Source organism: Tyto alba, unplaced genomic scaffold, assembly GCF_018691265.1.
Source record: "Tyto alba isolate M040663 unplaced genomic scaffold, T.alba_DEE_v4.0 Super-Scaffold_1000006, whole genome shotgun sequence".
NCBI classification, from domain to species: domain Eukaryota; kingdom Metazoa; phylum Chordata; class Aves; order Strigiformes; family Tytonidae; genus Tyto; species Tyto alba.
The window spans coordinates 20,558,461-20,575,083 of NW_024881272.1; the positions used below are offsets into that span (position 1 = coordinate 20,558,461).

The 16,623-nt window shown below is 36.3% G+C and overlaps 1 long non-coding RNA gene across 3 annotated transcripts in view; it reads left to right on the top strand.

The window, feature by feature from the left end:
• Nucleotides 1-16,623, top strand: part of LOC116963551 — a 254,185-nt gene that overhangs the window by 207,142 nt on the left and 30,420 nt on the right. For 2 of the 3 annotated variants that reach the window (XR_004408268.2, XR_004408267.2), the window contains exons 5-7: nt 1,024-1,065; nt 11,631-11,746; nt 13,380-13,474. This is a non-coding gene — a long non-coding RNA (uncharacterized LOC116963551). The remainder of the gene's footprint in view (nt 1-1,023; nt 1,066-11,630; nt 11,747-13,379; nt 13,475-16,623) is intronic. The other variant, XR_004408269.2, reaches the window with a different exon arrangement.

Below are 16,623 nucleotides of genomic sequence, written 5' to 3' on the forward strand. Positions count from 1 at the left end.
CACTATAAAGTCTGGGTGCAAAAAACCTTGGGATTTCATAAAGATTCCACTGTTCGCTGTTGTTAGGTTTTGTGCTTTTGCTTATTGTGTTTCCACTTATTTATATTGTGAACTTTCTTTTTATTTTTGTTTCATACCAGTATGTTGTTAGGTTATTGAAGTTTGAATCAAGAACTTTTAGCACATCATCACAGGGGATGTGACATGCAGGGGTGGAGGGGAAATTTAAGACAGGGATTCTGAACAATGTAGTTCTAATTTCATATTAAATCTTTAGATTTTACCCACAAAATTTTGTTTTACGAATGTTGAGCCGAAAATACTATATTTTTGAAAGGACAAAAATATTCTTCATAGTCCCAGTAAAGCTGATCCCCCCCTTCCTTTATTTTTTAAATGAAGTGGAGCACCTGCCATAAAATACAAAATTAATTGAATCTATCTAAATACTTTTATAAACCAAAAGACTTTTTGTTTATGTTCTGACAAATGCATATTTTGCCTTTTTTGAGGGAGGAGACAACTGATCTAGTTGCTGTCTTGAAGTCCCATGCACACTAGGGATATGTTGTTGGCTCTAGACAGCTACTTGAAAGATATTCTGGGTTGTCCCTTATGTTAGGTAACTCTGGCAATCAGATGCATGAAGGAGGATACTCAGCCACTGAGTCTGTTACAGTTAGATTGGAAAACCATCACAGAATTTGAAATATGGAGGAAGGGCTTTTACTCATCAAAAAACAATGGAAGTTCCCTATTCCATCCAGGAGATCTGGTAAAGATATTTGTCCTATATGATGTAGGATTCTTCACTTGATGGTGTCCCTTTAACAATTTTTGTTCAAACAGAAATCTTTCCTTGAAGTAAGGCAGTTATTTTTAGCCTCTAAACCCAGAAGAAAATCTCCTGCTAAAACAACAAACATCCTTGTAAAGCCTTTGCTAATTGTAAAGCTATTTAATTTGTTTTAATATTTCATTTTTTATTTCCTTTTGCTTTTGCAATTGGTCATTATACTAAAGAAGAAGAAACCTTGAGAAAATAGAAGGCAACTGCTGTTTTCTGTAAGTGGTTTTAATTCATTCGATTTCTTTATCCATTGCTCACCCCCTCCCTCCCCTATTACAACAGCTTCTATCTTAAGCCACAAGCAAATATAATATCTGTTGTTGCTTCTTTGCAAAATCCAATTTGTTATGATGTATTATGCATGCCAGTATAATTGCAGAGGAGGAGTTAAACTGAATGACAGTTTAAAGCGGTGCGTTCCTTTGGCTGTGTCACTCACAAAGAGCAGCAAAAAGAAAAGTGGGACAAATTGATGCCCTGATGAAAGTATTAATCTGCTAAGATTTCAGATGAAACAATGGGACTGCCCTAATCAACCTATATCCTCTAGAGAACAAAATGATGGCAAGGACTTCTGATACAGAGAAGATTACTACAGCCTCAGCATCAATATCAGTGATAATATCTACCATATTCTTTGTGTATACATTACTAGCAATTAAAAAAAGTGCATGTCAGTACCAATCTTAGCATAAACCTTTTTTTTCCAAGAAATGTGAGAGTTTTATGAGATTCTGTATAATGAGTTAGTCTTTTGCCATTTATTTTCTTAGAAAGAATAAAATAAAATATGTAATAATAATAAATAAGAGCAAAATAGCAAGGTAGGTAAGTATTCTGAGTGAAATCTCTTTAAAGTAAATGTGTAAGATTTTCACTGCAAATGAGGATAGAGGTTATAAATACAACAAATTACACCTTCGTAATTCTGATGCTGGAGAACATGATGTATCCATTAAAATAATTGTAAAGTGTTTTATACTTTTTATTTGCTTCAACAAATTGTGGTGGTAAAAAAACAGCTTTTAAAATCAAGCTTTTATTTTTTACTCTTTACACCACTGAACTACAATTCTTTGTAATACTTTAAAGATAACTGTTCTGAGTATGTTTGTGTCATTTGTTTCTGCACTATTTCCTGAGTCTGTCCCAGATAGACAGATAAGATGGTAACAGCTGTGTGGGGCAAGAAGACTTAAGCAGTAACCTTTGATGCACTGGAGACTCCATGCTTGAAACTTTCAAAGTTACTTACAACTCCCTTCTGTGTGAAAGGACCCTGCAATCCAGGATGATTCTTCTTCCCCACTGTCTTGCATTATCCTGCCCCAGGTCTTCAAAAACATTTAGAGAACTTCTCATGGTCCTTGAGCAAGAGGAATGAACTTACTGTTCATCTAAACTAGTTACACTGGTCTCTACAATACAAAGTTCTGCATGCAACAGGAAAGTAATATGGGTCTTCTGTAGTCTTTAATCTTGTAGGAATCAGATAAATCATATCTTCAGATGAACAAACAAAAGTTTTAATGGTTGAGTTGAGTGGGAATGGTCAACAGAGTCAAATTGGCCAGTTGTAGTATCACATCAGCTCTCTTCTTCAGGAGCATTGCATTTCAGGATAAAAAGTCATGTACATTTCTACTGAGCATCGTGAACTAGGCACTGGAAACTGGCTTGTTACTCCTGAAGCCTCTGCTCATTAAACATCTATCTGTATGTTCAAATCACCAATTTGCTCATTCAGTCCCATTAAGCTATTATTTGTGGAAGCTTGGGCTTCCTGTAATTGTGAAAATCACCCCCGTGAACCTTTCACCATGTGTCACAATATAAATTCTACAGTCCTTATTAAGGGCAATGTGAAATCTGAGAAAAGTAAGTATGCCAGGTCCTTCTTCCTTGATAAACTGCTTAGGTGTGAATACTACCACAAGATAAACCAGTCTGACACTGTAGGTGTAGCATTATGAGATATACCCAAGAATCCTGAAAAGGAGGAAACAGTAACTTGGGGGTTTTAAATTTGTATTTTTTAATGGAAATATCAGTGTATTGCCATTACCTACTGTTCAAAGAAACATTGAATTTTCCTCCTTAGATCTGGGTTCAGACAGAATCAAGTCCTTGTGTACTTATGGACTGAACAGGATTCTATTATAATAGTTTTATCCCAGTGAAGATCAATTCAAAGAAAAAACCCTCACACATAAAAGCTCTTTCTGAGTGCTAGTTAGCAAGTCCATTATAAATAGAATCTGTTTATTATTTCCTCAGAGTTGTCTTATCAAATCCTCATAGAAATGAGATCTATCTAAAAGCATCTTTAGAAATCGCAAACAGACACACAAATTGAACCAAAGTGTTGCTATTCATGAAAATAATCTTTTACAGAATATTTTTGTACAAAGAGAAATATTAGGTTTGGTAATTTCTTTTCAAAGAGATACTTTAGGCTTCTGTAATAAATAGTACTGTTATCATCACACACGCACAAAAGTCAATTGACTGCAAATTCTTATAGAAGTGTCATGTACTTCAGTAACAAATATTTCTTACAGTCACGGAGTTATATGGTCTTGAATAGAATGGAAGTACTCAGAAAACAAAACAAAACAAAACCCTTTCAATCTTTAAGCCTTTTTTGTGCCAGCTACTCCAGCTGGTGGAAAAGTAATGTACCAGTATAAGTATTGCATATGTTTTCAAAGCTGATGAACTAAATTTGCAGAACACTCATCTTTCCCACTGCCTTCAGTGGGTATGTGGGTGCCAAGTACTTGGAAGAGTGAGGCCACCAGTTCAGGTGAGAGCAGTGTAGCCCAGGCAGCCTCACAAAAAGCATCACTCCCAAAAGACATGTGAAAGAATCGGTATACTGATGCATTTCTGAAATACTGAACTGCTGAAAAGACTGCATGAGTCTGCTCATGATAGTCCTGGAAACTGTGTGACCACCAGCCTCAGGATCATGGATCCACAGAATGGAGATTGCCAAGGCACAGTATTTCACAGTTGAGAGAAACAAAGTTCTCTAATGTTCTGGTACTAAATGTAAAGCTGGAGGAAAAAAAAAAAAAAAAAAAAAAGACTTAACTCTTTCTTTCCATTTCATAGCAGATGAGACACTCTGCTCATAAAAATCAGCGCTGACTTCTGACATGGAAATCCTGGTGCATACATTCATTGAGTAAAGCATCTAGCACACATAGATACATCAAGTACTTATTTTAGAAATCAGTAGTGAAATGAATAGAAATAAGTCTCCATTTAACCACAGTATTACCTCTGGGTATTTTTATTTTTCTGTTCTTTTTTCAAAATGTCTGTTTGGACAGTGTAGTTATTACAGATTTGTCTATAAAGGTCACGCATTTGCTCTCTCTGGGTGAAACACTTTTGGTCAGGTAGTTCATTATACATAGAAGCAGGCAGATGTGAAAGAATTTGGGGAAACCATTAAGCAAGACCTACAAAGTTTGGCTCAGGCAAACTTTTTTACAGTGAAGAGTAGCCTTGTTCTTAAAGTCCAGTTCAGAAGACAAATCACTGCTATGTCATGATGACTTCTGTAACTGGAGCCAAAATACCTTCAGTGCAACAGGGGTGGAAGGTGGGTCTAATCCTCCCAGTCCACATTTATTTAGACTTTTAATGCTGCTCTGAATGGTTCCTGGTAACCATCTGTCCAAATAAACCATACAGGTTAGATGGGATCACGAGTTTATCAACACAATGAACTTCAGTGTTCTTTAGGAAGATTCTCCTTGTGGAAGATGAAAGGAAAGAAAAAAAGATAAAGCAGCCTTGGGATAGGTTATCTATAGAATAATCCCTACAATTCAGTTAAGTAATTTCAAAGGTGATTTCTGCTGTGTTATAAGTATGGCATAATGACAAGAGGCTGCACACAGTATTACAGGAAAGTGAATCATTCACTGTAAGGAGCCTTTCCCTTATTTCTCTACATGTTATAGCTCAAAGAAGAACAAAACACACCTTTCTTTTAAAGGTATTATATTCCAGTTGGTATTTAGAGTAAGTCATTAGAAAATAGGTGCTGGCATTGTTCCTCACCCATCCCCAGGAAGAGCTCCATGCACTCCAGCTGGTCACTGACATAGAAGGTGACCCCCCCTCCTCATCTACCCTGCCTGTCCTTCCTAAAGAGCCTGTATCCTTCCACTCCAACACTTCAGTCATAGGAGTTATCCCACCACCTCTTCATGATGCTAATAAGGTCATAGCCCTGCAGGTGCGCACAAGTCTCTAGCTCCTTGTTTATTCCTCATGCTATGAACATTTGCATAGAAGCATTTAAGTTGGACCCCTAATGAAGCTGACTTACTGGAGGGAATTCCTTTGTACTGCTCATGTAAGTGTATTTATAGTGCTTTATAAATTATTATAAATAGGGTCTTGAGATAGAGTAATCACAGGTTAAAAAAAAAAATCCGTATAAAGAACTACAGAATTAATCTGGAGTACTTTATACAGAAAATTCTTTTTTTGTTTTAGAAGCAGCTAGTAGAATTCTGTAAAGTACAGGAACTTCCCAAACAATTTCAGTTTTTATCATCTTGTACTACAGACTATAAATGTCTATGGAAATAGCAGGATCACAGTTATTAGAGATTTTAAAAGACTTCTTCAGTCATTGTCAGCCCCCTTTCAACTAAAAATATGTTGTTTTCTGTAGAACATGTACTAATGCCTTATCATGGGAGATTTCTACATTAGGTCACTGCCCATTTCAGGAAAAAAAAAAAAAAAAGGTAAAATATGAGAATAAGTACTTGGCCTCTGCACTTTCCTCCTAAGCCAGTGCACTATTCAGTTGCATAAGGGAATGATCCCATATATGTGGCAACTTCTTCAGAAATTCCCCTCCATGCTGTACAGTGTATAATTCACTGGCAAGGTTAAAATCTGCACCTGCTATGACATTAATGTGGTTTCACAGAAGAGCCCTGGCAACAGTATGTTAAGGACTTTCAAATGTCAAATGTGGGTTTCAGTGAATCACAGCTTCTTACCTGGACTTTGACCTGGAATCACCTCATCTGAAATCAAAAGCAGACAAGGACAGAGTAGTCCCATTGTTTTCACTTGCAGGTGTTCCATGCAACTGGTGCAACTTGAAGTCATGTTGAATGTGCTGTGAATTTCATACAGGCCTTTAAGCCATCTCCTGGCCTGTGAAATCCCAAGCAAAGAGGGAGAGCCGAGGCTGGGCAGCCCTGGATGGCAGGCAGCCCCCATGACATGCAGAGTTTGCTCGTGCTCATGCTCTTGGCCCAGGGTTAGCGCTCTGAGCAGTGAGCGGTGTAAGTACATAAGAACTTCTCTGGGGCGATGGTTCAGTAAGATTAAACATGAATCCAACTCGAAGCTCTGTCATACGTCATGCAGAATCGGGGCCTGATTCAAGACTAAAGACTTTTTCTTCTATTTTCTGTGCCTTTATGATTCATCTGAGTTTATTTCTTTGTTCTGAAATTTATTAAAAGAAAAAGTGCGTATCAAAAGGGAAACAGGTTTCACAGTGTTAGCTTTGAAGCTTGTAATCTCCCACAGAAACCCGACTGAAACTTCCAACATGGTTTGCCCCACAATGAGCAGGTGAAAACATGATTTGGAACAGCATGACAATGTCTCTCAGCTCCAAATGCATCAATTAAAAAGAAAATCCTTCTGCCCACAAATTCTGCTTGTGTTCAATTAGAATGAAAATGTAACAGAAAACTAGATGGATTAAAGAGTACTTGTTCTTCATTCTCTCCAGTAACCTAAATTCAATATAATGCAACTTTCTTGTTTTGTTTGTACAGATCTGGTTGCTTGCTTGGTCCGGCTTTTCTGTCCCAGCCTTCTTCATCTACTAAAGCTGCTAGTGCTGCTTGCATTCTTTTCATATTGTGTATACAATGAATTTGTATTATCTGTTGTTTGTTCTAAACTTCTGACTTTATTTTGCCAAGGCTATCTGTTTTTAAATTAGTAATTTTCACTCCCTCATGCAATTCTTCTAAATTACTTTTTGGAGTACTGGCTGTTAATATTTTAGGTAGCTTTGATATTTTACTTTATAGTCTTCAATTTTATTTTACATTTCACAGGTTCCTAGTTGCAAATAATCCTACAGGCAATTTTCTCACATTGCAACAGTTCCTTGAAAGATATGCTAATGTAGCAAGGCACTTGCAATACTGGGGGTTAAATTAATCACCCAAAATGAGCCGTATTACTGTCAGTGGTATATAAAGACATCCCATAGTGAATTACTAGGCAGACTAACATTAAAGCTCCTTTATAAAATACCAAAACCTGAAGGTGTGCAGAAACAAGCATTCATTTCAGAATCTGTTGAGCTAAGTAATCTGCCTTTTCTTATTTCTGGACTTGAAGGTACCAAACAAGTACAATGTTTGTGTTTCCTTTAAAAAATCTGCAATATTGTTTGAAAAGCCTCTGTGAATCAAAACAGAAAAAATACTAATTATTGCCTTTCTGTTAATATATTTGCACAGAAAAAAAAAAGGAGTTGCCTGCTCTGTTCAAGTTAAGCAGGGCACCCAAATAATAAATTAATAGATTAGCTTACATCATCTAAAATGAAAATTAGAACAATTCTCATAGCCTCAGACTTACTTGCAAGTAGCCAGAAGATATGTGCAATAGACATATATGTTAATTTATTATTTATATAGTATAATTCACAATATGTGCTTAAACAGATTTTTGAAGAGACATTTTAGGCTCCTGCATAGTAAATGTCTTCCAGATACTTCTACATGTCCCCTAGAATTCCCAATGTAACAAACTTCAGCTAGGATCCACGGGAATGTGAATGATGAACCTTTTATCCAGAAAAATTGAACACTGTGCTGGAAGTGTACTCCCCTGTACCTAGAACTAAGCAGGTGTTATCAAACGAGGTGTTCTTCAGCTCTAGCTGAGCACAAAACCACATTTAGCTGTGCAGGCTGAAGAATGTAGTTAGAGTCTTCTGCCAGGTCTGATTTTTGTTGGTTGCATCATAAGGAAAGCCACAGCACTGCTCTGTACAGACAGTAAATTAAGGAGTTTTGGATAGTCTTAATCTGTTCTGTCAGAAGTGTACTTTCTCAGTAGACTGACTGCTTAGGCAGAGGTACAGTTCAGGGATGCATTTTAAAATATCAGTACAGTAGTACTTATAACGATGTAGATTTCTGTTTCTTGTCTGGAAAAAAATTGAAATAAGATTTAGTTACATTGTAGTGATATGCATTTTTATGAGTACAAATATATTTCAAAGCAGAAAAGATAGGGAGTGTACAGGAAAGGTTTACATGGAACACAGTATTTATTTGCCATGCATATTTGATATGCGTTCATTAAATAAGCAATAGAAATGTCAACATAAAGTGCTGTTTAGATCCTCCTATAAAAACAAACTGCATTGGTATTAAAATTGGAATGCACTAATCTTTGGTTAAATACAAGCCTTATTTGCTATCCAGCAAAGAAATGTTTGGTTGAGTGTTGTTAAATAACCATATATTTAACCTAATTTAATTTGCCCTTCATTTATAAAATCTGGTAGAGTGATACTGTATCAGTGTAACCAGCACTTTCACATACCATCACCTGCCATTATATGGGGTTTTTTCCCACTCCCACGCACTGACATTCAATCATTAACAATTATCACCAGTCCATGCCTAACTCGAAAGTATTTTTGCAGTCTGGCTGAACCATGACCAATCCTTCTTGCAAACAGGAAAAAGCATGCACATCTTCAAGGAATATTTTCGTATGACATACAATCATCTAACATAACCACAACAGATAATTCTATTCACTAGGAAAGTAACATTTGAGGTCAATGGCTGCATTTGTGAGTTGGAATTTATAACTAAATGCTAAACGTTCCTAATTAGGGTATTTTGGTTTGGATTGGTTTGGGTTTTTTGCTGGTATATCCATGCTCACTTAAAAAGTTATCCCTTTCACCAGATTGGACTCTGGCTTTTAAATAGTGTTTACAATGATGTCTTAGATATACTGAATAGATTCTTCTACAACAATCGCTGGAAAGGTACTTTTAATCAGGATATCCAATTAGGAATACAAAATGCACCATACAGGATTGTCATCCAAATCTTACCTGGGCCAGTAGTTTATAAGAAGCTTTAAATTGGGGTTTATGCCCTGCAGCATAATAATATTTCCTCCTTATAGCCTTTGTAATTATTTTTTTCTCTGTAATGCAATTGTGATTGTTCCTACTGCCTATGTATCTAACATTTTGGGAGGAGTCTTACTGCACTATACTATCAACTTAATATTTTTAGAAGGAGTTCCATAGGTGTACAATTTATCTAAAAACTGTCTTTCTACAAGTCTTTCAGCAGGTTTACCCAGCAATCATTCAAGTGCCTGCAGTGTAATGCAGAGAAACCTGAGCTAGATTTAAATTCAAACACCAGTAGCAATCTAACCAAGGCAGCACTGAGCTCAGCACAGCCAATTTACTTTGCTGAGAAGCTGGGTAAATTAGCTCATGCTGAGCTCTGCGCTGCCGTAGCTGACTGCTGGCAGTACCAAGGCTTACTAGTTTAAAGCTAGCATGGGTATCTCTCTGGTGTACTGCAGTCATTGTTGATGTACTCTTGCAGTACAGTGTATGCATACACTTAAACCATTGCTTTCTGTTTCAATGGGTGGCTTTTGTTGGGTATGTTCCATGTAAGAATCTCCTAATTTTCTTGCTCTGCCATTATTGTTATGTTTTTTATCATATCTCCTTTTCTGTCTCTTTTTCAAAAAGCAACAGCAGTTCAATTTTTAATTATTTTTGCCTTTGATCCCTTTCCAGTCCTGCCAAGTGTTTTGAGTTGGAGTGACCAGAGTAAGAAGTATTTTACCTTCTTCCGTGTGCTTCATATCACTGTTTATATCTGCCAAATGTGAATGTCTTCTGTCTAAAATAAATATCAGTATGGTGCCCCTACAGACTATAAGGAGATTTAGTTAACATAATGCCATCATTATTGCTTCCTCTCCCCAGTGTGTCCAGGCCCAGTGTTCCAAGGAATGTACATAGCAGGTTTATTGCAGCCCAGTACCCTGAAGGATGTACCTACTACACATGTTCCAGGACTACAAAGGAGTTGTAGTGTGTATGAGACATGCTGGCAAAAATCAAATTGATGATGGTATTCAGATATAAATTTTGAAAAAAATTGAAAAATATTCAAGAATAACTGATGTTCAATCATTTTTATATTTCCTCTCCAAATGTTGATATGCCTTTTTTTTCTCTCCTCTTCCTGTTCCCATTTCTATGTCTTTTTCTACTCCATTCACTGTGAGGCAGACTCTTTAAAAATATCCTTTGTTGATACAGGATCCTCTCAACTCATCAAAAGCACAGAAAGGTTATGCATTGTTTGTGATAGAATAATTCAGCACATATCTCAGTACATGAGAAATACAAAGGAAAATTAACACAAAATTTGTCTCATTCGGCAAGTTTATTACAGTTATTTATTTTTTTTTAAAAAATGGTGAAATAGATACTACCATGAAGGGAGCCAGGCAGGTGGACAGACATGCAAGTAGGTCTCTGTACTTTATTGTTTTAGAGGACTGATGAAAACCCATCATCTTTGGCAAAAATTCTAAACTTTATGAAAGGAGAAGGCCACAGAAAAAAAGCAGTACTGTATTTAGGGATTTCATTACATCCTCCATTAAAGATCAGAATGAAAAAACAGGATTTTAATAATGAGGTATAATTCAAAATAATTAGACAATTAGAATAAATGCCTCATTAAAATAATGAGATTTTTGTGCTATATAATGATGCTTGTTTTTTCTACATTCCAAAATATTGAAGTTTTGGCAAATATGTTGAACTCCCAGAAATGCTGTTCTGCTAAGGGTGGCTTTTATCATAGCCCTGAGCAAGGACACACCTGGACTGTGTGGCATTGGTGAACACTGTAAGCTCTTGCCACTCAGAGGGACACAGTAAGCCCTTCAGAACAGATCAGCAGGGACCATACTCCTTGGCTGTCCTGAATGTTTTTTGGAAATAATGATGTGAATTTTGTCACTTTAAAAATGATCTCGTGGGGGAAATATCTGACAGTAAAAAGGGTGTTAGAATGACAGGAACATCCTGCCCTCCAGGCTTTTTCATGAAAGAAAAGTATTTCATTGCCATTTGAAATGACCAGAGATGTATATTTGTTTGCATTCTCATATTGCAAACACCTAATCAAAATGGTATGAAGAGACAGGGAAAGCCATTACAAAGCTGAGCCCAAATATGCCAGGTTTCAGCCTGAGAGAAATTTGTAGCCTGAAGTTATAAGCCACTGAAAATAGGTGTTTATAATGGAAGTGCCATCTTAACCTTATCTGTAGTGGCACTACTGCTTTGCTATAATATCGCCTCTGCTAGCATCTGTGAAATTGTAATCTATCCTATAGCAGGTAACTGAGGAGATGATGAAACCCAGGGATATGCTCTGAACTACTTTAATTTATCTGTACTAGGTTTTTACTGACACATAAAAAGGGAAGGTGAGCAGGGGTTGAGGGGCTGATGTCAGACAGCTGAGTGCCTCAGACGTGCTTGGGAGAAAGGGAAACAGGGCACCAGATGACTGTCTGCATCAGTCACCAGATTATCTTTTTATATCTCAATATTTTGTCTTTTTCTGCAACAAACATGGAACAAAATTGGCCATGTTTGAAGGTTTCATCTATAATATTTGTTTTTCAGCCTAGTGGATCTAAAAAGAAGATAGTGTAGGACATCATAGTCTTGCTAATTAAGATGTTATCTCCAGAAACTTTCTGCATTACTCAGCATGAATGCCATTCAGCTGCCAAATAGTGGTATGTGCTACACTGAATTTTTGTAATTAAAATAGCTCTTCCATTTCTGCCTCTATCATGTAGGCATGATGTGACAGACCTGTAATGCTAACTTAAAAAAAAAGACATGGTAAATATTTCTGTTGTATAACCACCTAGTTATCTTCATCTCCTAAATCATTTGTTGCCTCACCTGACTTCTCTGTAGATTGGGCAATTGTATGTTTACTCACACAAATTATCTTTAATGATCCAACAAATTAACTTATTTTTCAGACTGTAATCTTTCTACCTGTTAGCTCACAGTAATGTTCAAGGATATAGTATTTGACTCTTTAGTTTTCTTACAAAATTAACCATTTACCCATTCGAATAAGAACACTTAAATATTGGTGGTATGATGTGGGCCTTGAAATAACACAGGATTTTAACCTCTGGCAGAGAAAGCTTTGCTTATAATTCAAATAGTATCTCATGTATTTACCTGGGGTGAAGACCAAACAAGGTAGAACTTCAGTCCTGCTATCAGTCTGCAGGGTTGTTCAGACAAATCTGGTGGAGCTTTGGATTTGAATCTATACAGGGAAAAGGAATTGGCAGAAATTTCTGTTACCCAAAAATCACTAATTTTGAACTACTCAGCATATCCTTCTGTTACTAGTTTTCATTTATTTCGTATGCATAACACAGAACTGCTAGAATTAAGGGCCAGAGGGAGTCTCTCTTGGGACCTTTGCAATGCAGCGTGTACCTAGCCCTCTGGACTCATGCTCTCAGAAATTACCCTTGTTGATACTCTGCTTTACCTTTGCATTACCTTTGGATTCTCTTACAGCTGTGTAAGTGCTCTTATTCTGGCTCACATAGATACACAACAGTCATCAATGATTTCTCAGCACTTCACATTATTCAAGATTCTGCTAATTCTGAGAATTATTTGATTATCAGGGACTAAATTTTCCTGAGGGTGTATAGTTTGTTTGTGACCCTGGGGACTGTCAGTGTAGGCAGAACTGGAAAGGCAATCTGGGTGTAGGCACGTTCATGCATTCAAGACTTAGAACATGGAGTTTTCAGCCTATGTGAAAAGAGCAGTCATATTTCCCATACATAGATGGCAAGTATAATATTATTTTAAAATATACTACTCCCACGTAATTTTTCTGAAATAAGTGTATAGAAGGTTATGAAGAACAATATAAAATAGTAGGTATTTTGGAAAACAGGGGAAATACTAAAATGGAGAGAGGCACAGAAATAAAATGCTTTTATCTTTAAGCCAAATCTAATTGTCAGGAACATTCAACACCAAGGTTGCAATTCACTACTTTCACAAGGATATGTGCAGACTCTATTGTATCTTGTAACAGTGTTTGCCTCATTATCAGAAGACTGTTTCAAACTGTTTTGATTTTCTTCTTAGTAGTGAAATATATTTTTTTTTTAGATTAGCATTACAATTTCAGATGTCTTCCTGCAAAAAATGTGATTGCAATGTAAATTATATTTAGATAAACATGTTGCTTATCTGAAATGTTGACTTTTCTAATACTTGTTAGGACACTTTAGAGTAGTTCCAATCCAAAATTGCCATAACTCTTTTTCCATCCTACTTTCTCCATATCCTGACACTCTTGTTCTGTCCATTATCCAGATGTCCTTCATTACCAAGATAATTCTCTAAACAGCCGCAACAGTGCTGGGAAATGCCACCTGAAACTGGAAGACAAGATCAAGTTTTGAGAAGAGGTAATTTTTTATTTTATTAGTTTACAATAAGTTGTACCCTCTTTGGCAACAAACAAATGAACTCAGAGACTTATCAGCTGTTTGGCTGGCATGTGTTTGCATGCCTAGTTTTGAAATCAGGGTTATGCTTCCTAAGAGGTAAGTACACAAGAAAACAGAAACATGCTTCCAGGGAGCACTTTTAAACATACTTGCTTTCTTTAGGTACACTGGACTTTTAAAGTATAATAAAATATTTTATCAGTACCAGTGCCATCTATATGATAGAACTGGAGACTTTAATGGTGCTAATTATGTGAAGAGAAACTGATGAAATATCCTGCCAAATGAGCAAATAACTGTCCACCTCTATGACAGAGGAGTTAATTATCTTCATCACAGATGGGGAAATTGCACACATGTATTTGTGTAGTACTGTAAGAGCATGTTTCATGCTTAATAACTGGGCCTAAATATCTTCCCTGTTTCCTTTCTTAGATCTTGATGCAAACTGGAGCAACATCCAGAATCACCGCATAAGTCCTATTAACCGTAGCCTCACTCTTCCTTCCATGTTAGAGTGCCTTTGCAGAAATTGTTTGAAAGAGTCCGGATAGCTATTTATTCTCTGTTTCATGTATCATAGTCTCAAGCTATTAGTTAATAAGATCTCAGAGATAGAGGGGTCTTCTACAGCAAAAATGTAACCAAGTTCAACTCTATTGATTTCCATCTGAAACAAAGAAATAAAGCCGCCAGAGATTCAAGCAGGACAGTCCTAAGAGCCTTCTAAGTAAAACTTTTTGCTCTATCTGGATAAACACAAAAATGTCTGAGACACTGAGTCTTGGTTTCTGATTAAATTCTATAGCATTTGGTAAAATAAATCTATCCTTTTAAAGTTGGAATATGTATGCATTTAAAATTATATGTAAATCAAGCAGTTTTGCCTTAGTGAAGCTAGGTTAAAAACATTCTCTAGAAGCATAAACCACAGGAACAGAAGCTGAAAAAAACATTCATTGAAATTCATGCCTCTGGAATTTATACATTTATATAACGAGTGTGTTGTGCTCTTTCAAACCGGTGAGCTAAAGCCTTTACTTTGCAAAGATGATCCACTGTCTCCCCCCCGCCCCCACTTACAACACTTAATTTCAAGTAAAAAACATCTGCTTCTCTCTAGTGGTTACTTTTTAATTACCTTGAGTGCCCTAATTCTGTTGTTAAACAAGTTTGAGGTTTCCAAGTCCAGTTGTGTACTAAAAAACTGTTTGTGCACTAGAACTGAAGTCAAAGCTCAGGTATTGATCCCATAAAAAAATTACTGAAGATTGTGGGAATTTTGCTCTGACAAGTAAGAATGACTTTTAAGGCCTCCAAAGATGCAAAATTCTTTCAGTGACATGCATTAGTGATAATCAGTGCGTGTTGCTATGGTTCAGTAGAAGTCAGCACTGAACTTCACAAAACTCTTTCAACCTTTCCTCTCTAACTGTATAAATGTGAAAGTAACAATAAATCTTGTTGACAATTACTTCCACATCTATTGGCAGTCAGTCAGCTGCAATGTGAACGGCATTGTGCACAACATGTGCAGCACAGCCAACACCCATTAACTATCTCCCTAGTTTCTCCTGTGACTTAAAGAACGTGTTATTTTTCCCCAGTGAGCAGCCCTTTCAAATGTTGAATTAGTAATATTAGCAACAAATACTACTAATTTGTCAGCCAGGCTGTGTTTTTCCAAAGTGTTCACAATGGGGTCTGATAACTGCTTTGTAGTGCAGCAGAACAAAGATGAAAATTCAAAAACTTTTGTAAATCATTTGTATAAGACATAAAGAAGTGGAGTAAAATTCATTTTTTTACCATTAGAATATTCAGTCTGTGGTGGTTTTTTTTTTTTTTAAAAAAAAAAAGAAATGTGGAATTTCAACCGTATTCAAACTTAAATGCATGATAATATTGAAACATATACATAAGATCTTTGCAGAAACAGAGCCAGAAACAGTTTTAACAATATGAAATACTTGTTCAAAGAGGATATTGTCAGGACCTCTATATTTTCAGATTTTAGTGGCTAGCATAAATAATATTTATGAAGAAGAAAAGAAACCTCTCTGCTATAAATAACAAATTTAAATTGTATATCATGCATTCATTACTTGCATAAAATTTTCATTGATATCAGTATGAAATCTGAGCAAATAATTGTGTAGCATATGAAACTGAAAAGCACAGATGGATCAGGGTTCATAGATTTATTTTTCTAATCAGTTTTCCCATACAATTCTTACAGGCAAATGCACAGACACACTCATATGTGAAACCATTCACATATAGATATAGACCTGTATCTAATTTTCATAAATACATAGCTATCTACTATCAGTAAAAACATGACATTTAATAGACAACAGATATTTGTTGTGGACATCTGAAAAATTAATTCAGCTTCTTTCCTTTCATGAAATTGTTTATTTTCAATTCATGCTTAGTCAAATACAGCATATGAATGACATATAAGTAGGGATTGTTACAGCTAAAACTATCCACAGGAGGGAAAGGGAACTACTTTGGTGGCTAGGGAAGATGCATATGAAGTCTTTGGCAGAATATCCTAAAAGTTGGAAGGAAACTTGTGAATGATGTGTGATTACTCAAGCAGTTCTGTCCACATTTGTATATCACTATTTTTTTTAAAGAGAGAGGATGTAATCTAACTGAATACTAGATAGTGTATAGGAATACTGACCTCTGGGACAGCATATGTTACGGAGTAGCTTTGCTACCTCACCCTCCCTGGAAGGTTCCTCAGCCAGCCACTACACACTGGGAAGGGCCACAGCATGAGAACCTGGATGCCGTCTTCTGTGACTGACAGTCACTTCTTAACTGGACTCTTGACGGGTCTCCAATTTCTAAAGGAGCCAGAGGAGTCCACAGGGTCTCTCTCGTCTGCAACTTGAATGTCCTTCCTAGGTTTTCAGCTGAATCATTTGTGGATTTTGATACAATTTTAAGATGACTTTCTGTGTTGCTTTTCTGTGCTCTGAAAGTTGTATTATAGGAGAACTTATAATGTAGGAAAAACTATTTCATTCCTGGTGTATCAACATTGAATGAAACAAAACAGAACAAAAATGAAAAAATATACAGGGAGTCAG